General features: G+C 42.1%; 1 long non-coding RNA gene across 1 annotated transcript in view; it reads right to left on the bottom strand.

The window, feature by feature from the left end:
- Positions 1 to 12,618, bottom strand: part of LOC311595419 — a 75,220-nt gene extending 62,602 nt beyond the window's left edge. The window contains exon 1 of the long non-coding RNA XR_014778438.1: positions 12,344 to 12,618. This is a non-coding gene — a long non-coding RNA (uncharacterized lncRNA). The remainder of the gene's footprint in view (positions 1 to 12,343) is intronic.
- Between the last annotated feature and the right edge of the window lie 9,916 nt (positions 12,619 to 22,534).

The following is a 22,534-nucleotide window of genomic DNA, read 5'->3' as shown; positions in this document are numbered from 1 at the left end:
TGTGCAGGAAATGTTGTTTTATTTTATTTGAAATGACTTAATATTAGCTCCTGGGATCTAAACCATCCTCTCAGACTGTGCTGTGTGCTGATCACAAGAGCCATGTGTTAAATATCAGGATACTGAAGAGAAGGAATAACATCAGAAAGAAGATAGGGTGTACCACACAGGCACCAAGAAGGATCTGGAATGTCTACACCAATAGCAGACAAAATAGGTGAACAGATACATATATCTATCTGGGCTGGGCTTAGCCCATGGCTGTAATCTTAGCATTTGGAAGGCAGAGGCAGGTGAATTGTTGTGATATGAGTTCTAGGCCAATCAGGGCTACGTAATGAAATACGGTCTCAAAATTTTTAAAAAAATAAATAAATAATTTGAAATGTATTTGATTTTTAATCTTAAACATTAATTTTTAAATTAATTTAAAGTCATTTTTACAATAATAAATATAGTATTTCTGGAGCTAAATGCAGGCTTTTAATGCGGTTTGAGGTGGTAACTGCAAAAAATCATAATTCTAAACATATAGATCTCATGATGCAGCCTCTCAATATATAAAGCTATACCTACACTGAGATAAAGGAGACGGTGACACATTTGTCTTCAAAATTTGATTTGAGGAACAAGTAGCCAAAGTATTAGAATAAGCAATTATTTTAATATAATATTTCAAACACAATTATTAGAAACTCCAAATAAAATATATCTAAGGCTCTGAAGGAATCAGCTATTGTTATTTCCTTAATTGTCTTTCAAGTGTGTGTGGGACACTTCTTTACCAACATGGACCATGTTTTCTGGGATAAAACAAGTAGCAACAAACTTTAAAAGATTACCGTGGCATATCACGCATTTTCAGCCATGGTGAAATCAGGCTACAAGTAAGTACCAACAGATAACTAGAAAACCAGAGAAAATTTTTAAATAAATAATGTAACTCACTTATAAGTAACCCATTGGTTTTGAAGAAATCACAGTGAAAACAGAATACTTTCCCCCTGAATGATTAAAAATACAATATGAAAGTTCTGGAACAAAACTAGCTAAGGAATAAGAGGGAAACCTGCAGCCTTCAGTGAACACACTAAAGAGGAGGGAAAAAACTGGAGAGTCAGAAAAAAACAAACAAACAAATAAACAAACCAGAAACTGGAGAGTAAGGATGTTGTACTACGTCTCAGGAAGCTTTAAAAAAACAACTACAGGGAGAATTAAAGGCAAAGGAGTTTGAAGGAGGAGCATGGAGACCAATCAGGAGATGGGTTAAGCACAGAGGAATCATGCAGCGGAGAGGACCAGCAAATCCAAGTGTAGTCCCAGAAGTCACTTACGAAACTGAAAAACCCCTAAGAAACTAACAATGTCAGTAAGCACAGATCACCAACATCAAGAGTGAGGGGAGGAGACACCGGAGAGGTACTGTAGATGTCACAATTTAATTAAAAGCGGATGATGTCATAAAGAGCAACATCTGAAGATGTGTTCTTGTAGATGTCACCTGATCTATAATTCCGATGGCATGGAATCACAGTGGTGTCAGAAGGGCCATCCCAGCATCTCTTCAGTTGGCCGGCCTTCTTTGATGCTGTACACATGAATTCAGATAAAATGTTAATTTAGCTATGGAGAGTGGATGATGCTAGGAAAGAGTGTTTAAGAGTATCTTGTGAGCTTACGGTGGACAAAACTTTATGAAGAGAAGATGAAAGCTGTGAACCAGAAAATACAGGATTTCTAAGTTGACACATATTAAATTAAGAGTTTCTACTCATCAAAAACATTGTTAAGAAATTGAATCGTCGAGCCACTAAATACAAATGTTTGCAGAGCAAAGTCCAAGGAAGTTCCTTTTTCCAAATTAAACAAACATCAAAAATAAATCTAAGGAGCCTGGGAGATGGTGAGATTGCTCAGTGGTTAGAGGCACCTGCTGCTCTTGCGGAGGACCCAAGTTTGTCTCCCAGGACCTGTGGTGGAGGGCTCACGTGCAACCAAAACTCCAGCGCCAAGGGATCCAATGCCTTCTTTCCATCTTCTTTCCATCATGGGCACCTGCACTCAGATGCACACACCACTTAGGCTCATTCCCTATAGACATACACATATTGAAAATGAATACATCTTTAACGAAAACCCAAAATCTAAACAGTCCCTGTGTTAGTGTCCTTGGGTTGTCATAACAAAATGTGTCCAAATGAATGCCTCAAAATGTTATTCATAAGGACAGAAGTGCTGTACGTTCAAGGTTCTACTTTTATAATCCAATTTATCCTTATTCACTCCTTCAAGGCCTCCGAGGTTCTACCTCCAAATACAGTTCCACGTAGAGCGTCAGCAAAATAAATTGGGGGGGGGGGGAAAGGTTCAGTTTACAGCAACTTTAAAATCAATTTAGAAGAATTGTTGTCAAAAGACCAGAAAGTAGAAATAGGTCCAACAGAGTAGCAGGCTGTAGTTTGCATTTTAACTGTTTCCAAAATAGTTACGTGTTAGTGGCTTGGTTCCAAGTCCACAGTGCTCTGGGGGAGGGGCGGACCCTTTGCAAGGCGAAGCCTACTGGGGAGTCTCTGTTATTGGTAGTAGTTTTTGGATGAGGAGAGGGGAGCCCAGTTTTTTTCCTGCTCTGAGGGGCAGTGCCACACCCTTCTACTATAAAACAACCACTCAGTCACAGACCAAAGAAAAGGGCCAACTGGCCATGCACTAAAACCTCTAAAACTCTGAGCCACATAACCCCTTTTCTCTTGTTAAATTGATCACCCTAGGTATTTGTTATAATAACTAAAAGCCCCTAACAGAGAAACTAAGAGGATATCGTTGCACACCTGCCAGACTGACTAAAATCTAGAACAACAAACAACCCTCTACCCTCCCGCCTCCAGCCCCCCCCAATCCTGATAATATCAAGTGTTGGCAAAGTTCTGTTGCAATGAGGCTTTTCATACACCATGATAGGGAATATCAATTGATAAAAATGGATTGATATTATCAAAATATGACCCAACCATACATTCTCTAATAGAAAATGCCTACGGCAATCCAGTCATGCAGAAAAAAATGTTTATAATCGTATCTGAGGGTATTAGAGTTTTTCTAGTTGTGGCAAGTTAGAAATGACCCAAGAGCCTATTAATCTTAAGACAGATATATAAGTTATGATGCAGACACAAGTGATTATAGAGAAGTAAGGAACTTTTCACATGAAGCACAGATGCACATGAAAAATGTAATAGTGAGTAAAGGATGGCAGACCATGAGAACAGTCAGTAGGACATGACGGTGTAATATTCAGTTTTTAAAAAGTGATATATGGTAATAACAAGTCAAAGGAAGTCTTTGGAAAGCTGTAATGACACAAGTAAGACTTCCTTAATATTTTATCATGTTTGGTAGTTTTACAGGCATATTAACTGTAAGAAGTTCATTGGTCTACGCATTTAAGACTTAGGAACTTCATCCAGGCATGGTGGTGCACGCCTTTAATCCCAGCACTCAGGGAGGCAGAGATGGGTGGATCTCTGTGAGTTTGAGGCCAGCCTGGTCTATGAAGTGAGTCCAGGACAGTCAAGGCTACACAGAGAAACCCTATCTAGAACAACAACAACAACAACAACAACAACAACAGCAACAATGGCTTCTGAGACATGTCAGAGTTCATTCGAAACTGTTCAGGAGTGAACTGGCTGCCAGTGGGATGTGCTTGTTCCTAGAATTGGAGAAACTGAGGCAGGAAAATCATCAACTGAAGGTTCACCTGGGCCATGAGTGAGAGCCTATTTCAGCACATCAAAAGCAAGTTGTCAAGAATGTGTGAAAGCAAACCCTTCATCCTGTCCTCCCTGAGCATTTAGAGGGCAACAAAGAAGAAACCGGCCATCCTGTGTTGTCTTTGGTGCTGCGACAGAGGAGGATCCCCTGATAGTAACTCCACATGGTGCAGCTGCTCACCTCCCTCAGATCTGTCCTCTTGGTGAATTGCTTGTGGAAAAACACAGGAATGGGTCCCCAGCGCTGACATTTTACAACACACCCCTCCATCTAGGTCTCATTAACCTGCTCTTGAGAACTCAGAAGTAAAAAGAAGAACCCCCCCCCCCAACAGGAAGTGGCAAACTCCTAAGCTGAGTTCATGGTGCACCGAGGGAAAACCTTAGCTATTTGTTGTTTTTTTTTAGAGAGAAGAAAGTGGAATCCTGGATTTTCATTGGCTCATTTCCAATTCTGCTGAGTTTTGCATGATATTGCTTCTACTTATGAGAAGATCCATTTTCTGTAGCTTGCAACCCAAATAACAATAATTATAATTTTTTAAAACCTCAAAGAGTTGACAGTAACCATTTCAAACAAATCCCATAATATCAAAAATGACTGGATGATGACATCGGGGACTCTGTACAGTGATAGCCCTTGACAGGTGTGTTTTGGTATCAGCCCGCGCCTTCTCTGCAGGTACTGCTCTTCTATTTAAATTGAAGAACATCTGAGCACTATATTTAAACCTACCCGTTATGTAGAAGGCAACAGGAAATTGCTTTTGAATAATGGAAACTACCTCCGCGTTCTGATAACTTCGATTCTGAAGCTCTTTCCGTTTGTTTTTTACACATGTGTACAACCACCCCACAAAATGCTGAGCAGGGACATGGCTTGCTATCTGAGTTTAATTCTGTTCTGGTAGATGATTAGAAGGAGGAATTCTTTTTAATTATATCTCCAGCACAGTAAACAGATGGAGCTGATGTCTTTGAATGGCATCACAGTTGCGCACTGTATGGTACATCTTAATCTTAAGACCAGTGAATGAGGGCGTTACCAGTTTTGTGATAACGAAGCATAGCTGTTCAGAGTCTCAGCTTCTTTTTCTTTTCTTTTTTCCTTCTTCCACCATCAGGTATGCTATCTTACTTCCTCTCATGCCAAATTTGAAGTTAATATGCTTTCTGTAGCTTTCTTTTAAGAAATGTACTTGAAAAAAACATCATATATATCTATATATCTGTATATCTATATATATGCAGTAATTTTGAGATATTGTTGATGGGATTCAAGTTATTTTTAACTTGATTTGGATTTTTAAAAAATATGTATGCAGTAAAATTTTTGTTCATGTATATGTGTATGTAGTCTGTGTGTCTGTTATATGAAGGTGGTGCCTGCACGGACCACGTGTTTGTGATCTGCCCAATGTGGTTGTTAAGAGCCAAACTTAGGCCTTCTGCAAGATCACTACATGCTCTTAACAGCTGAGCCATCTCTCCAGCCCCTAATTTTTATTCCTGCTATTTATTTGGTGTATGTGCTCTTGCTTTTTTTTTTTAAGTATTGAAAGACCTATATTACAGTTTTTAATACTTGGTGAATCAAGTTATTCATATTCCATTTCTTCTTTTTCTTAGACTTGGAAAATCTTTACTAGAGCTTTTAATTCTTGTCTCCTTTAAATAACATCCATCTTGAGATCTTTAGACTGTTTTCTTATTGCTCTTAACTTTAAGTGTTTTTGAAATCAGTTTCTGGTGCTTCTTTCTGTTATAATATAAATGCCATTTTCTTCAGCATACAATTGTTAGCAATCAGAAAATATAAAATGGAATCAAACAATGCTCCGTTGTGTCTTTGTTTTCCACACAGCTTTTATTGGGACGGCACTAATATGCTGTCTTCAGTTAAACAGGTAAAGCCAATTCTTTTTTTTTTAATGGGAAATTTTGCTTTTCTAAACAGCTTTGAGATACAATTCACATCCTGTACAATTCAGTCATTTAGCATGTACAGTTCAGTGGTTATGCAGCATGTTTACAGAAATAATCAGCTACTGCCACACTTGGTTTTACAATGTTTTCTCATTTCAAGAAGAAATATTTAGTCACCTAGGCATTGTTCTGCTTTCCTCCCTTCCTCCTGGCCCCAAGCCATCGTCAGTCTACCTTGTGTCTCCAGGTTACCATGGTCAGACTTCCCTAAGGACTGTGACATAGAGTATCTCAGCTTTCTTCACTCTCTTCTTTCACTTAGCGCAATGTTTTCATGTTGCAGGAATATCGTAGCACCGGTCAGCACTTCATTATTTGTATGGCAACATCTCATTCACTTTTGAGATCTTTTTGTTTATCTATTCCTCTGTTACTGGACATTTAAGTTGTTTTCTGTTTGGCTGGTGTAAATATTGCCACAGTAAACACTGCAGGATAAGTGTCTGTGCAGACACGTGTTCAGTTTTCTTGTATATAAACGTGAGGGTGGAATTGCTGCATCTCTGGGGAATCATTTGAGCACCAGCTAAACGTTTCCCAGAATGTCTTGATTCACTAGGAGTGTTTAAGGGCTTTTGAAAAAAAAAAATCAAGTCTTTATTAAAGTACACATTTGTTGTTGGAGGAACAAGCCATTTTTATAACTATGCTTGATACTTTCATAGATTAAAACCAAAGGCCCCTTTGGTCAAGTGTTTTCCTGTACACTAATAATTGTGTTAGGATTTTTATACATTTGTGCTCCAACTTTAGCCCCGGTGCAAACCTGAACATGAAAATTTGAGTCCCATCATTTTATAAGGTCTTCAGAGGAACTGAGCTCAAAGAAGTTGTCAGCAAATAAATGACCTAGGACTTGAGAACAGTAGAAAAATGTAATATTCAAAGTGAAATGAAATGTTATGTCTGTGTCATTCCAACGCCTGAGCTGTTTTCATTTAGGTACATATTTGTAAAAAGAAAAAAAAAAGTCAATCTAAAGGATAATACATGAAGGCGCATCATGGAGGGACCAGTACTGTTGGAAATATTAGGTTCACTCCTTGTTTGATTTCTCAGTGGATGTCTGATGAATACACAATTATTCAGGAGATGCATTGTTTCTCAGGGTTGCTGTTGAGGCACAGCGGCTTCCTTCTTGGTGTACTTTGTGTGTTCCCATACTCAGTGCTGCAGATTGACTTTTGCTGAGCGAAGAAACCCATAGTCAGCACAGGTGACTGTGGCATCGCTCCAGAAGCCATGTGCACCCTCTTCCCATGTGCCTTCCTTAGGCTCTGACATCAGCATTGTTGAGGATGAGGGTGCTTGTGGTCTGTGGGCTCAGCAGTTGTGCTTGGGCTGAAGCAGCTGTCAGCTGAGGGCCCCGGAGGCATTCTCATCACAAAGAGATCAGATGAGCTCATCACCAGGAGGACGTTGGAACTTAGTCTACTTCCTGGGCAGAGAGGAGCTCTCTTCTGGGTAGGATGTAATCAGGCACCCTCTTCTGATCAATTTGCACGTGGTGGTTGCATCTAGTAGCTTTGCCTACGGTCTGTTGGCATCCATCAGCTAATTGACTGAGTGAAAATTTAAGGGAAAGGGCCTGTATTTTTTTATGGGAGAGAAGAGAACTGTCTTCAATGAATAGTATCAACTGCCTACACTTTTATTTCATGGACCAAATGATAAAATCATATGATAGTGATGAGGGCAAGAAGGAGGCTGGGGTGATCCTGCAATATGTCAGTGTCTGAACAAGCATTACCAAACAGGTAGAGATGCTTTTTGTATATGGGGGAACAGATAGAAGCAAGAGGTATACATTCTGGTCTTCTGCCCAAATCCCTAAGAGAATCAAAGCCTGGATTTTGCCATGTTGTCTTCTCTGCCTGGCTTTCATTTGTATTCAGAGTAGGGATATGTCCAGGATTCACACAAGGAGACCATCTCTGGATGAGGAGGAAAAAACTCACAACTTTGGCAGACTATGTAAACAGAATGTCTTAACTTTGCCTGTTAAGGCATACAGTAAAGAGAGATTTCATAAAATCAAACTATTCACGATGATGGGGCAGCCAGAGACACCCCATGCAGCGTGGGGTTTATGAAAACATATACTCAGAGGAATGCAGAAGATGTGATAGGGGTTGACAAATTTGTTAAAGTATGAGTGTGTACACACACACACACACACACACACACACACACACACACACACACACACACGAAGGTGAGGCTTGGTGAAGGTGCAGAGTGCTGGGATGTCATGGATGGACCCGACCTTCCCTGTGTACCATTTGCCTGGTTTCTTGAGCTTTCAATGTTCTAATTCATAGTGTAGGATTAACACAACCAACCAACTCGTATCAAAGTTCTGAGAATGGAATGAGACCACACATCCAAGGAGATAAGCGTGGTGCGGTGCTCACTGTCAGGGTTGCCTTTGGTAATGAAGGCTGGAGAGCCAGTGAGACGGATCCCCGTGGAGTTGAAATCAATGCGTTAATGCAAGAAGCAGGGCCTATTTCCGGCTCTGCAACCGGCAACTTGGGTAATTTGGATTAAATTGGTTCCCCTCTTTAGATCTCTAATGCCCTCTGTATAGACGAAGTGATTGAAGATGATGGTCTCTGAAATTGTAGCCTAAATTTTCAGTTTATGATGGTATCGTAAGTTCAAATCCCTGTGGGGACTAGGCAGGCAATGCTAATAAGCCAGGACAACTAAGTATAGGAAAACTTGACTCAGCATCTAGGGGAAGTGGAGAGGAGTCAGGATTCTGTAGATGAAGTGCCGATGCCAAATGCTACCATATGGATTATGTGCTCGGCAGTGTTATGCATTCTGGCTTTCTCTGAGAAGCCAGGAACCCATGCTTCCTTATAAATTTTATGACCTCTGGAAGCTGGCAACTAGTTCAGGTTTTGTTAGTTTGCTTTAAATGCAATTTGGGCCACTGTGTTTTGAGCCAGACAAAATACACCTGTGGCTCATTGATTTGTGGCTTCTGGTGTAGCACAGGGAAGTCATGACTGAAATCTGAATAACGGGGGTCTTCTGGGCTACTTTTAAGAAAAATGGAACCACTCTTGTCTCAGGCCTGTCTCTTTTTCTTTAACTGATTAAAAAAAAAAAAAAGCTCCTATGGAGCTTGGGAAGTCTAAAGGCATGATATTGGCATGTGGTGGGGGCATTCTTTCTGTGCCATGACATAACAGAAGGCATCACATGGAGGAGCCAGTATGTATCACAGAGAGCTCATGTGTGTAGAGAAGCCAGTCCTTGATAAATTATGAATCCACGAACTCATGAGTAGCTCTGTCTATTCCTAAGGGCAGAGCCCTTGTCACCCACTCCCCTCTGATAGGTCCCAACATGTGGCTTTTGGGAGTTAAGGTTTTTTTTTTTTTTAAGATTTATTTATTTATTTATTATGTATACAGTGCTCTGCCTGCATGTACACCTGCAGGCCAGAAGAAGGCATCAGACCTCATTATAGATTGTTGTGAGCCACCATGTGGCTGCTGGGAATTGAACTCAGGACCTCTGGGAGAGCAGTCAGTGCTCTTAACCTCTGAGCCATCTCTCCAGCCCGGGAGTTAAGGTTCTAATACATGGACTCCAGGGGACTTTCCCAAACTGTAGTACCAGTGACCTCTGCTTCTCTTATCATGGCTTCCAGGGGTAGGTGACTGAACCTGCCACCAGCAGGATTATCTTCAGGTAGAAAGAGGACTGACACTGCGATACTGTTTCTGATATTTTCTGATTTTTTGGGGGGGATATTTTAAGTTGTTTCAGAGTGTTGGAAGTAGCTTAGGACTTCTGAGAGTACTGAGATGAACGTGCTTATGTTCTTTCCAATTTTTCCCCCTCCTCACAGGGTTTCATGAATCTCAGGCCGGTCTCAAGCTTGTTATATAGACAAGGATGACCTTGAACTCCTGATCACTGTGCTTCCATCTTCTTAATGTTGGAATTAGCAACATGTATCACCACGCTTGGTTTTATATGGTGCTGCGCTTGAGCCTAGGACTTGACGCATGCTACCTGGGCACACTACCAATTGAGTGACACTGCAGCTACTTAAGTGACTTTTGAAATGATTACACTCCACAGGTGTCTCAATGTCAAGGTCAGAGAGGAAAGGGGAGTGTGGAGAGCCTTCATGTCCTAGTTTCGTTCTGTTGAGATTATAAAGTGCTACATCCAAAAGTAACTTCGGGGTGGGGGGGGGGAAGGTTGATTTTTTTAAACTCAGAATTCCAGGTTACACTTCATTGTGTGAGGGAAACCATGGCAGTGGGGGCTAAAACAACTGGTAACCTCCTAGCTGCAGTCAAAAGCAGAGAGAACTTAACATGCGTTTTCTTGTGCTCAGCTCAGTTTCTCTGATCTTATGGAGTTTAGAATGCCCTACCTAGGGGATAGTGTTGCCTATGGTGGGCCTTCCTATAGCCACCAACTTAAGACAGCCCTTCCCGTAGACATGCCCACAGGCAGAGCCGACATAGGAAACCCTCCATTGCGACGTTCATCCCAAGTGCATCTATGCTGTGTCAAGCTGGCAACTAAAGCTAGCCATCATATCTTTCATCTGCTGTTTTTGACACGCCATTTGCAAGAAGTAATTTGGAGACAGGCGATTTGTTCACTTTGTTTGGAATTACCGTGGTGGGGTTGGAGACCCTGGGAGAGACAAGAGACTTCAAGGAGCCCATCAATGTAGCATGGACCCATGAAGAATTGTTTAGGAGCCAGGCTCTTGGTGCCGGGAAAATCTGTCTGGAGGGGGAGCTGTCAGTGCCTACAGATGGAGATTCATTTTGAGTCCACTGACTAGCTTCAAGAAAACATTGGTCGGACTCAAACTGAGGGAGCCATGGCCTTCAGATCATCCTGCAGTTGGCTAGCTGACCAAATCAATCGATTTTTTTTTTTGTAACTGCTCATTTTCATTTGGCATCATAAAAACTCAACCTAAATAAAGCATTAGCCTCTAGAATGTGTTTAAATTGAATTTCGGGATACTTTGGCATTTGTCCAGTTTTAAATAAGTTCTGATCTAAGTGTATCTAATCTCTAATCAAAGAATCCTTTGGATATGGAACATTCCCGTTAATAATGATACCTTAGACATCCATTAAGTCTGGACATTAATTTTATGGAAATTCTCTAATACATCTCCATTAGGATTTTTTTCTGGGCAAAATTAGTAATAAAAGCTTTTAATAAATGTCATAAATATCTATATTCAATCAGACTATTACTCAAATTAAAGCCAGACCAAAATAGAAAATAGTTACCTCTGCTAACGGTCCTGACCTTCAGAAGGCATTTTGAAGAAAGAAATTATGTGTTCTGTTATTACTCAAAATGCGTTTATTACAAAGAATAATTAGCTAGAGGGAATAAATCAGGAGTTATTTGACTACAACATGAATGCTCTGGTTTTGAATCTGTTTCTAGTGGCTTTTGCAATAAACTCTGTGGACGTTCTGCCTATACTGTAAAGAAGGCTTGGCAGCCAAGCAGGTCACAATTTGAGGCTTGTGTTCTTCTGTGGCCTGTCATGAGATTCTGAGTGAGTTATTTACATTTTTGGATCATACCTTCACTATCTTTTAAATGAATTTCCAAGACCTAATGCCTAATGGGAGTCAGGTAAGGATATAGCAAGAATGAAAAAATTATTAACAATTAAACAGAGAGAAAGAGAGAGGGAGAGGGAGAGAGAGAGGGAGAGGGAGAGGGAGAGAGACAGAGACAGAGAGACACAGATAGGCATACACATGGTGTGGTGGTCAAAACACTCTTCTGGGAAAAACAAATTAACCAGGTTTTTAACAAGATTTTCTAAAGCGGGTCACGCGCTGCATCTAACCAGTAGGTGGTGCTCTCTAAGCGGAAGCCATTGTTGCCATCCAGGATGGAGGGGTGGGAAAGAAGGCTTTTATTCTCATTACCGTGTCGGGGAAAATTTCATATCTTTTCCTGTCTTTCTTTGGATATTCCTTTCCCATAGTCTGTGTAAAAAGTTAAGTTAGAGTGACAGCGGAAAGGAATGTGGATGCTCCCATCCCTTTGTTTCCATTGGAACCCTTAGGAAACAGCAGAGTCTAGCATTCATGGCACAAACAGCCGCAGGAAGCAAGCCGGCACCTACAGAAGTGAAGTGGGAGGCCCCCCTGTCCTCACTGATCCGTGGGTGCGTTCTTTGCTTGGCTTTCTGACATCATCTTCAGCCTTGAAAGTCCACATTTCTTGGGTCATCCTTGAAGTTCTTGCAATGCGTTAGAATTCATCTAACCAAGGAGTGCTTAATCTGTTAGCAGCCAGTGGAATCCTTTCATTAAACAAAGCCTTACAAGAAAAACAATAAAGGGGATAAAAATGCCATGGTCCTGGTTTTAAGAGTGGAGGGTGGAGGGTAGGCTATTTTCCTTTCATCTTCCTTCCCTAACCTTACCCACTCTGGTTCCTAAGAATAATAGTTAACAACACCACAGATAAATACAACACTTCAAGAGGATGATTGGTCAACTCAAGGTTACCTGGATAATACATGGAGTGGCCAGTGAAGACACGGATGTACTTACCTAGGAAGATCTCATTATCCTCAGCTCCTGTGCTAGACTGTATCTTCACTTCCTGTCTTCAGCCTTCCAACCTCCAGATGGAATCTCAGGTTAGCAATATGAGTTCAGCAGAATCCACAGTCCACACATGTAGATTCAGGCGTGGAGAATGGACATTAACGCCATCAATGGTCTGGTATAGAATATGTAACTGAGACTTTCTTTCAGAATTCTTTCTATTTTTACCTAACCGCTCAAGTTCTATCTGCCCCAGTTCTGGATCTAAACATTTCAAAGGTTTTGTTGGTTTGTTTTATAATTATCCACGGTGCCCTCAGCATTGTTCTGAACCCTGCTCACTTTTACCACAGCTCACATGTAGCTAGCACATGGGATCCTGGGCACTGGTGGAGCTCTCTTTGCTGTCTGACTCAGATCTGAGAACCCTCTGGCTCACCTGTTGGTGGACCCCTTCCAGATAGGTCCAAACTCGACCTCTTCCTTTGGTGTAAAACCAACAAACTTTACAGAGGAACAAGATTGAATTTAGTTTGTGACAAAGAGGAACATTGGAAAGGTTGGAACATAAAGCTAAACACAATATATCTATATGTATATCTATCTATATGAATTAGCCACAATGTACTGTAACTCAATACATTTTCACATTTGATACGTCCCCTCTTCTTGTTCTCCTTTTAAATGTAGGCTGTATTTGGCTACCAAGGTGAGACTGTGACCATATAATGGGGGAAGAGGTCCCCTTCAGTCACAGACATAGGGGAGGGGAATAGGGAGAAATCCAGAGGGAGAAGAGAAGGAGAGAGGGAGAGAGGGAGGAATGGGAGAATACAAGGGATGGGATACCAATTGAGATGTAATTTGAATAAATTAATAAAAAATAAATGCAGGCTGTATTTAATAAGTAATTTCCCTGATGCAGAACAATTTAATTTCCATATCTTTTACTCTTTATAAAGAATATTGTTATAAGCAATGCTATTGTCAAGTTTTTCTTGTGTTATTAGTTGGACCTACTCCTGAATGTTGCAAGGTAGTACACTAGAAAAGCAAAATTTCAAGGCCTGCAGAGAAAAGAGAAACGTTGGGTGGGGGCACCTCTGTGACAAGCTGGAGACCTGAGTCAGAATAGACATCTGGGAGGAAAAGAGGGGAACTGTAGCTGGGATTCCTAGTGGCAGGGGCCATGGAGACAGAGGATACCCCCTAACTAGACAGGACTCCTAGTGGAGGGAGAACACCAACCTACCCACAAAAGCCTTGATCCAAAACTTACCCTGTCTACAAGGCATGCAGGCTTAAAGATAGAGCAGATAGAGATTCAGGGAATGTCTAACCAATGGCTGATCCAACTCAAGACCCTCCCCTCTGCCTCTCCATGGAAGAGAGCTAACCTCTGACACTATGCTTGCTATGCTTGCAGATAGGAGCCTATCACTGTCGTCCTCTGAGAGGCTCCACCTAGCAGCAGTTCAAAATAGATGCTGAGACCCACAGCCAAACATTGGGCAAAGCATAGAGAGTCTAGTAGGAAAGTGGGAGGAAGGATAAAAGGACTTAGAGGTGACAAGAGCTCCACAAGAAGACCAACAGAGCCAATTAATCAGGGCCCCGAGAGTCCTGTGGAGTCTGAAGCACCAACCAAGGACTATGCATGGACTGGGCCTGTGCCCTCTACGTAGATGTAACCAATGGGCAGCTCAGGCTTCATGTGGGTCCACTAGTAGGGGGAGCAGGGGCTGTCTCTGACATGGACTCTGTTGCCCAGTTTTCTATCACTTCCCTTTGACAGGACTGCCTTGCCAGGCCACAGGGCAAGAGGGCAAACTCAGTCCTGACGTGACTTGATGAGCTGTGGTGGGTGGGTAGGGGGGCTCCCTTTTTCTCAGGAATAGAGGGGTGGGGGAGGGGAAGGGAAGGTGGGGCTGGGAGGGGAGGAGGGAGGGGGCTACGGCTGGGATGTAAAGTGAGGAAATTAAATAATAGAAAAAATGTTCAATTTTAAGGATTTTCAGTGTTTTTTTTGACTATTCTCTGGTCTTTATGTTTTGAACTATATAAGCTTTCTCAGTCTTTACAGAGTAGGGTTTCTTTCTAGCGTATTAAAATCTCTCAGACACCTTCCTTTTTTGTGATTAAAAACTCCCATTATGACCATAGCTGAATAAACCCAAGAGCCATATTGTTCATTCTGACCCCAAAGATAGTTACCAGGAGTGGGCAGGGGACAAATTAAGACAATTTGAGAAGAGCTAAGAAGCTCTCCAGTTACTAGCTTTATTCTGTCATAGTTATATGTTCAGTGTTGACGTGGGTTGTAATTGTTGAGTTTTTGTTCTGTGAGTCCTTCAAGTAAGGTGCATTTCTTATGTGACAGATAAGGAGCCTAAGGTCCAGCAAAAAGGCATGCTGCCCCATGGCTCGTAACTACTAATACGGCTTACAGTGGCCTTCAGTGAGGACTACGTCCTACTTTCTTGAATCTGTGACTATGCAACAAATGCATTTGGTCCATGTGACCTGAGTACCTGAGCTGCGTAATATGACTTTGGATGACTTTACAGAGTCACCGTGGGAGCCTATAGGATCAGTGAAGTAGGCTTTATGATGATAGACATGTGCTGAAGGGATTGCTGAGAGCAGCCGGGAGCCAACTGATGCAGGTGATTGCCCGAATTGGAAAAGGCACGGAACCGATTCCGTTCCGAAATATCCAGAGGGAGAAGTTACCCCTGGGGCCACACAGTCCGTGAAGCTGCCACCCAGGGGATCCTTGAAGCCCTTATGGCAAATTGCTTTCTCCCACTATTTCTGGAGAGCCAAAAAACGGCTTTAGTCAAGGCAACTCGGTCAGACAGAGTTCTCAACTCGTTGGATAAAGCTGGTTTGGAAATGAAAGCTTTGCTACCTACACGCGTGCAAGCTGATCTATTCCTGAGACTCGTATTTGACTGTCAACGGGAGTGGGTGTGCAACTGTCAAGGCAGCTTGCTGAAATGACAAGCGGATAAGATTGGCACCCTGTGTCTTCCTGACTGATGTTAATTATTCCTCTGGTTGGAGTGAATACAACTTTTGTTCTAAAGTAGCTAATGATAGCCTTCTTATTGCCCCCTTTTAGTTCCATGAGGGACATATCTGCATTAAAAAAAAAATTCCATTACATATACATCTGCGGTTACTCTCTTATTTTTCTAAATGTAATTATCCAGCTAGGCTAAATTATGGAAAAGAAATTATAAAAATTCTTTTTTTCTGCCAACTGAATCTGGCCAGCACATTTTTGTTGGTTTGGATGTTGGGACTAGTTTCTTTTTATTCTTTCTTCTCCCCTGCTCCTAAGACTTACCGCCACCCCAATGCTTTTTAAACCCAACACACTTTTTAGTACGATTGAATTTTCTTAAGGTGTTTTCTTGGGCAGGGCACCATTGCCAAGTACTTATCTGTACATTTTCTGTAGGAATGTGGGTATTATAATTCTCAGATTAATTTTGAGTTATTGTTGCATAGAAAACAAGAATACACATGGTAGCTTTTATGCAATATGAGTTATTCACAGAATGAAATCATATTTAAAATTATAACTGGGATTTGGGAATGTGGTATTAACTAGGCTAAGTAATACATAATCTATTTTTAGTGAGAGTAAAAATAATTGCAACAATTCTGAAGAAAATTGGCTTATGCTAAAAAGGGCTTAGGTAGAGAGCTGGCAGTTAAAGAATAAAAGACTCTAAATTGTTTTTGCTTGTTCACTTGGTCACAGAACCTATACAACATGGTTCTCAAGCGTTAGTGACAAGAGTGAACAGTGTTCAACTGCTCCTGAATAGTGACTGACAATGCGCAGGACATGGAAACTGAAATTCACAAGCGCCTTCCACCCTGTGTTTGAAACATAGGTGGATGATGCCCCAGGATGCTTTGCAAAATCCTCAAGAAATGAGTTCAAATGGAGAGGCCCCCCTGCTTTCTGTTTGTGCCTGTAAGTGTCAGATGCAACCTGTGTGTCTATCACGGGAGGAATGGCTTTGGAAATTCTGTTTTATACTTAAGCCACGTGCTGTATTTCCCTGTGCGTCCTGTAGTTTTAATGCCTACCCACTCAAGTTCATGCGTTAGAAATATGATGCCCATGTTTATAGGTTGATGGTATTTGGGGACAGGGCTCCATATTAGGGCTATCTGAGGTCACTTTGTAAGGAGGTAAGTAGAGACCAAAGACCTCTCACTCTCTAAATGTGATGTTGTTTGCCTTATTATCACATGGCAAGAAGACCCAGACCAGATGCCTGTGTCTGGTCCCTGTACTTCTCAGCATCTTGTAGAAAATATGCATTATGTAGAAATCACCAAGGCAGGATACTCTGCTATAACAACGTAAAATGGACCAGGGCAGAGTCTGAGGAATAACTTTGGATGGATAAGTTAGCATCACACTAGGAAGTATGTGGTCTAAAGGAAAAGCAAGGAAAAACCCAGACTAGTCCCGGCTCTTCCCAAAGAGGCTGCTGCTGAGGCTCCTGGCTGGACCTAGAATCCCAGTTCTGCTTACTCTGTGGTGTTGCTTTAACCCAGTGATTTTGGTTAAGTGGTTTCATTTCATGTATTCTAGTGGCCTAGTGTTTATAATGGACCTAACAGTCGTATTGCCATCAAAGGGCACAATGAGGCTGAATGAGCTAATATATGCAAAGTGTTTAGACCAATGGCCACATAGTATATACCTTGTTAATAAGAACTGTATTCTTTTTTCACCTGTCCCATAAAAAGTTTGTCAAGTGGAGACATAGGATGCTCTGAGGGATGTGCAATGCTTCTGTGGTGCCAACAGAAAGAGGGACACAGGAAGAGCTGAAAACTGGATTTGGGCCAGTAACTTGAGTCAACCAAAGTAAAAGATACACCTTGATAATGTTATAAAATGGCAACGCACTATGGCAAATTTGGGAGTGACTCTCTTCTGATTATGTGCCCCAACTTAACATTGGGCAACATATAGTTGGTTGCACTGTCTGGCAAAGCATTTTTGTGGGTTTCCGAGAAGAACACAGATAGCCATTTCTGCTATCTAAGTACAACCATACGCCTGGCTCTTTAAAGTCAAAGTCTGTCACTGTGACTTTGCTCCCTCAGTGCCTGGTACCCAGAAAAGCTTGTAAACAGTGAGTGAGCAAGGTAGAGGGAATGAGCAATTGTGAAAGTCCTGGAGGGAGGGGAAACTACAAAAAAAAAAAAAAAAAAAAAAGAGTGCACTAACAATGGACAGTGCTCATACCCCAGGGGAGCTTTGATGACCCCAATCCATTGTGGCTTGGGTAGAAACACTTTTTCTCCAAGGGTCCCACAAGCCATAGAGGATTATTCCCTTTATCTACCTCAGTGTGCTCTGTTTTCTACACTTGTCCTAAAGGTTCAGTCAGCCTGGCTCCACACTGGCAGCCCAGTCTGCTCAAACAAGTTGCAGCAGTCAGTGTGCCTCTGTTCAAACTGCAGGGGTCCTTTCGTCTCCTCTCTAGCTCTTGGGGGGGGGGGATGGCTGGCTTTAAAACATCACAGGGGAGTTAGCCTGGTTCCATTCCAATCAAGTCACTGTATTGCGGTGCTTACTAGTCTTGGGTTGTTTTCTCTCATTCTTTCCCCCAAAGTGTTGCTTCTCAGACTCGGTGGCACAGGGTAATTAGCTGGGGGGGCCTTAAAACTGCTGAGGCCTGTGTCTAGCAACAGAGACTCTGTTGTAAATGGTCTGGAATTGGGCTTTAGAAGGTAACTCTGCATGTGTATGCGTGTGTGTGTGTGTGTGTGTGTGTGTGTGTGTGTGTGTGTGTTACATGCATGTAAAGACTGAAGATCAATGCCAGGTATTTTCTTCAACTGCTCTCCACTTTGTGCTTTGAGAGGAGCTCTTTTGCAGAGCCCGGAGCTCACTGATTTAATTAGACTGGCTGGACAGCAAGCCCCAGGGATCTGTCTGTCTGTGTCTCCCCAGCATTGAGGTTGCATGCACATGCTTCTGTACCTGACATTTTTTTTTTTAAATATATGTTTTAAAGACTAAATTCAGGTTTTAAAAACTGTTTTTTGCTTGTGTGACAAGTACTGTACCGACTAAGCCATCTCCCTAGCTCTTCTGTTGAATATAATATTTAGCCAAATATGAGAATCAAGGAATCAAAACATGTCTCATGTGGTCTTCTTGGGGACATGTATGTCCTTGGAAACAGGACCTTAAGGGTAGGAATGAAGTGTGTGAGGAGGCATTATGCTAGAGTTTTGTATTAACCCAGGGTCAGAGCTATTATCACGGAGGACTGAAGAAACACAGGATGGTTTCAATACAAGTGACAGTGCTGAGAAGGACTTGTAAGGAGTACAAACATTGTGTTCAGAAAAGCTTTGCAGTAGATTTCTCTGAGAGAGGCACACATGCTCCAGTTGCTGTCAAATAAGGATTACAGTGGATATACACTAAAAAAGAGCTACACATAAATACATATGTATGTAATATGAATATCTGCATACATGCATGCTGCTGTACACACCCACACCCACACACACGTTAGTACTTTCTAAAGCAGAAACCAGAAAACAAGGCTTGAATGGTAAGGGTCATGAAGTGTCTCTTTGTTGGACTGTGGGATTATTTTAATTAATTAATTAAAATAATTATATATTTTATCCCCCTTCCTCACCTCCCTCAACCCTCCTCCCATTCCACCCCCCCATCACTGCCTTTCAGAATTATGGCCTTTAATTCTTTATTTTTTTTGATACATATATATGTGAATAAATACATAAAGGCAGCCTGCTGAGTCCATTGTCTGTGTAATTTTTAGGGCCGACCACTTAGGGCTCGGTAACCGTTTAGGGTTCTCGTCTCTGAGAGAGTCTCATTCTCGCTCTCTCAGCAGTTTTTTTTTTTTAATGACTTGTAGCTGTCCATCGTGGGGGAGGGGCCCTGTGTGACTTCCCCATCCACGTTGGCATGTCAGCTAGAAGAGGGCCTTGGAAGAGGGCGTCTGGGGATCTGTGGGAGCCATGGATGTGGTGATGACCCTCTGTGAGCCATTCCAGGCAGTTCAGTTCCTGCAGACTTCACCCAGAAAATTCCATTGCTTTTATTGTCTTCATTTCCCTGATTGGGTAATACTTAAATGCTGCTCCATCTGCCAAAGGTCACAGATTCACCCAGGTACCAGCTCGACTTCCCCTTGAGGAAAGGCATCAGATGCCCTCTGCAGGGGCCTCCCTGTCCCTTATGATGCAGAGTTAATTGCTGGAACAAACATCATCTCCTTTCTGTCATTTTATAAGCCATGAACGTTTCTGCAGCTTCCAAACACTGTTGAGTGGCTTCCTGGGATACCGATGGCTGTGCAGTGTCTAATGTCACAATGCCGCAGGAGATCCGGAGATTGGGGGAGGGGATGGCGGGGAGGGGGGGGAGGGTAGTGAAGGGAATGGGGGGATGGGACACAACATCACAGACAGGGACTTGCTCCCCAGAATGTGCTTTTAAACACTTTTAAGTTACCCAAACTCCTGCCTTACAGATGCTTACCAGACCAGAAAACCAACTCACTATTAGAGACTGCAAATTTTATTGTCACTAAGTAGGTTTGGACTTAGTAAGATATTTCAAAAACTATCAGAGGGTTTCTACTGATGGGAGCAGGTATACCAACTGAGAGTGGGCGTAGACATTGAAACCCGGAAGGCATCCTGTAGTCCGAAATGCACGTTCATTTCACGCAGTGACTTTTCCTCTGAAGTATTGTTTCTACACTTTGATAGCCTTCCATTTTTTAAAACCAAATTATTAAAGTAGACTAAAGATGTACTCTATCTCTAATTATATGTGTACATGTGTGTGTGTGTGTGTGTGTGTATGAGTGCATATGGATGTGAGCAAATGAGTTCAGCGCCCATACAAGCCAGAAAAAATGTGCCAGATATCTTGGGGCTGGAGTTACACTACAGGTGGGTTGCACTAGAAAAACTACATGAGATACTACAATGCAGGAAGAAACTCCGTCGCTTTAAAACTCGCTCCAACAGTGAGACCCATAGGCTGGGTGGACACATGGGGTAGAGGCGCTGTATGCCACAGGTTAACGATATGACCGTGTGGAGTGTCTGTCTTTGTTTTGTTTTGTTTTGTTTTCCATGTTAATATCTTTGAGTTCTCTGGCTCATTTCCCTGGGGCTTCTGCTTTGTGGATTGACTACTCTTCAATAGTTTCCAGTCTGGGCTCTCCTTTCTCCTGGCTTCTGAGCTAATTACTTACTCCTGGAGTCAATTATTTTCTTCAGGGAAAGAAAGAAAAGTGCAGCCCCTGAGTGCTGTCAGCTTGGAGCTTGTCTGTCCGTATCAGCTAGAACACAGCGATCTGTTGGACATAAACAGTTTCTCAGAATATCAATACCAGACCATTCTTCTCTCTGATCATGGTTTGAGCAAGATAAAAACCACGGCCTCCCTGCCAACAAGTTTGAACACAGTTACAAACAAGAATGCTGTACAAACCAAGATGGCCAAATAAGCTGATTCCTGGGTTCATACGAGTGACTACAGCTTCTTCATCACTTATGTATCACTTTACTGATAATCTTACTTCTGCATTAGAAAAAAAAAAGATAGCCGAGACTAGACTTACTTTGCTCCCCGATAGTACCCCGTTCGCAACACACCTTGCTTCCCAGAACCTTCCTGAAAAGGACCTAATGATTCAGATGATAATATCAGATCACTCTAAAGCTTACAGGGACATCTCTCACCCCCATTTCTAAATAGCACAACCAGCTAGTGAGTTTGCTGTTATGAGATTTGAAATTGTTGCATTCCTGGTGGTCGAGGGGAGTCAGCCTTGGCAACCTAACCTTTGTGAGGTAGGTGTTCATGACAAAGCTAGACTTGGATGGTAATCACTAAACATCTAATTCCAGCCCTTCAAACATCCCAATCCGGAACAGATCCATTCTGTGAGCAGATCTGGCCACCCTAATAATCCCTTCCATTTTCAGAAGAAATGAAAACCGTAAACCAGCACAGTTGTGATTTTTTTCCCTTTTGGAGGGCACCAGGGAGCTGCTGGTAGCATTGTGTTAGGGCCCAGTGCTCTGGATCATGGCTCCTGCTCTCTCCTGCTGTACCATGTTGCCCAAAGAAGCCGCGCTCCCAAGCATAATGCACCTTTGAGCACGAAATTCAATTTACTATTCATCTCGACTTAACTGAGTTGGGTTTCCATTTTCTCCTCAGAAAACACTTTAACCTTCAAACACTGGGCTCTGGCCAATGCATGGCTAACTGTAAGTTTTATTAACAATTTATTTTTATTTATTTATTTTTTTAGCTTTGATATATAAAAAAAAAGCTCCTATGGGCATTTTTGGAAGAGGTCTTCATTTCTTAGGTGTGAGGACCTTATTTGGTTGCTAGTTCTTGTTGAAGCTGCTGTTGGCTTCTCTGCTCAGACCTGGCATTTCTGTTGTCCCTCACTGAGGACAGTTTTCTCCTCCTCCTCCTCCTCTTCCTTCCTCCTCCTCCTTCTTCTTCTCCCTCTTCTCTCTCTCTCTCTCCCCCCCCACCCGATTTATTTATTTACTTTTATGTGTGCCTCTCTCTCCCCCCCCCCCCCCCGGATTTATTTATTTACTTTTATGTGTGCCTCTCTCTCTCTCTCTCTCTCTCCCCCCCCCCCGGATTTATTTATTTACTTTTATGTGTGCCTCTCTCTCTCTCTCTCTCTCTCTCTCTCTCTCTCTCTCTCTCTCCCCCCCCTCCCCGATTTATTGATTTACTTTTATGTGTGCTGCTGCTCTGACTGCATGTCTGTGAGAGGGTGCCATATCCTCCAGAATTGGAATTACAGACAGTTGTGAGCTGCTATGTGGGTGCTGGGAACACTGAGCCATCCATCCAGCACCAATTTTTCTTTTCGTTTTCTTTCTAAAAAAATCTTTCTTCTTGTTTTTTTTTTTTTTTTTAATCTCTCCACTTTCATAGTTAAAAGAGAAACCCTCAAAAAACAAACCTGAAACACAATGTTACAATTCTGAGGAAATGTCACTGGTGAGACAGGTGTGTCCCCAACCATTGTTCTTCAGGCACATCTGAGGGAGAATTCCCAAGAAACAGTGTGACACTGCCAGGGATTTCTGTCAGTCCCAGTGCTTCATGAAAGG

This window comes from Acomys minous (assembly GCF_964271855.1).
Source record: "Acomys minous genome assembly, chromosome: 4".
Taxonomy (NCBI): Eukaryota; Metazoa; Chordata; class Mammalia; order Rodentia; family Muridae; genus Acomys; species Acomys minous.
This window is presented reverse-complemented; position numbering and strand designations above follow the sequence as displayed.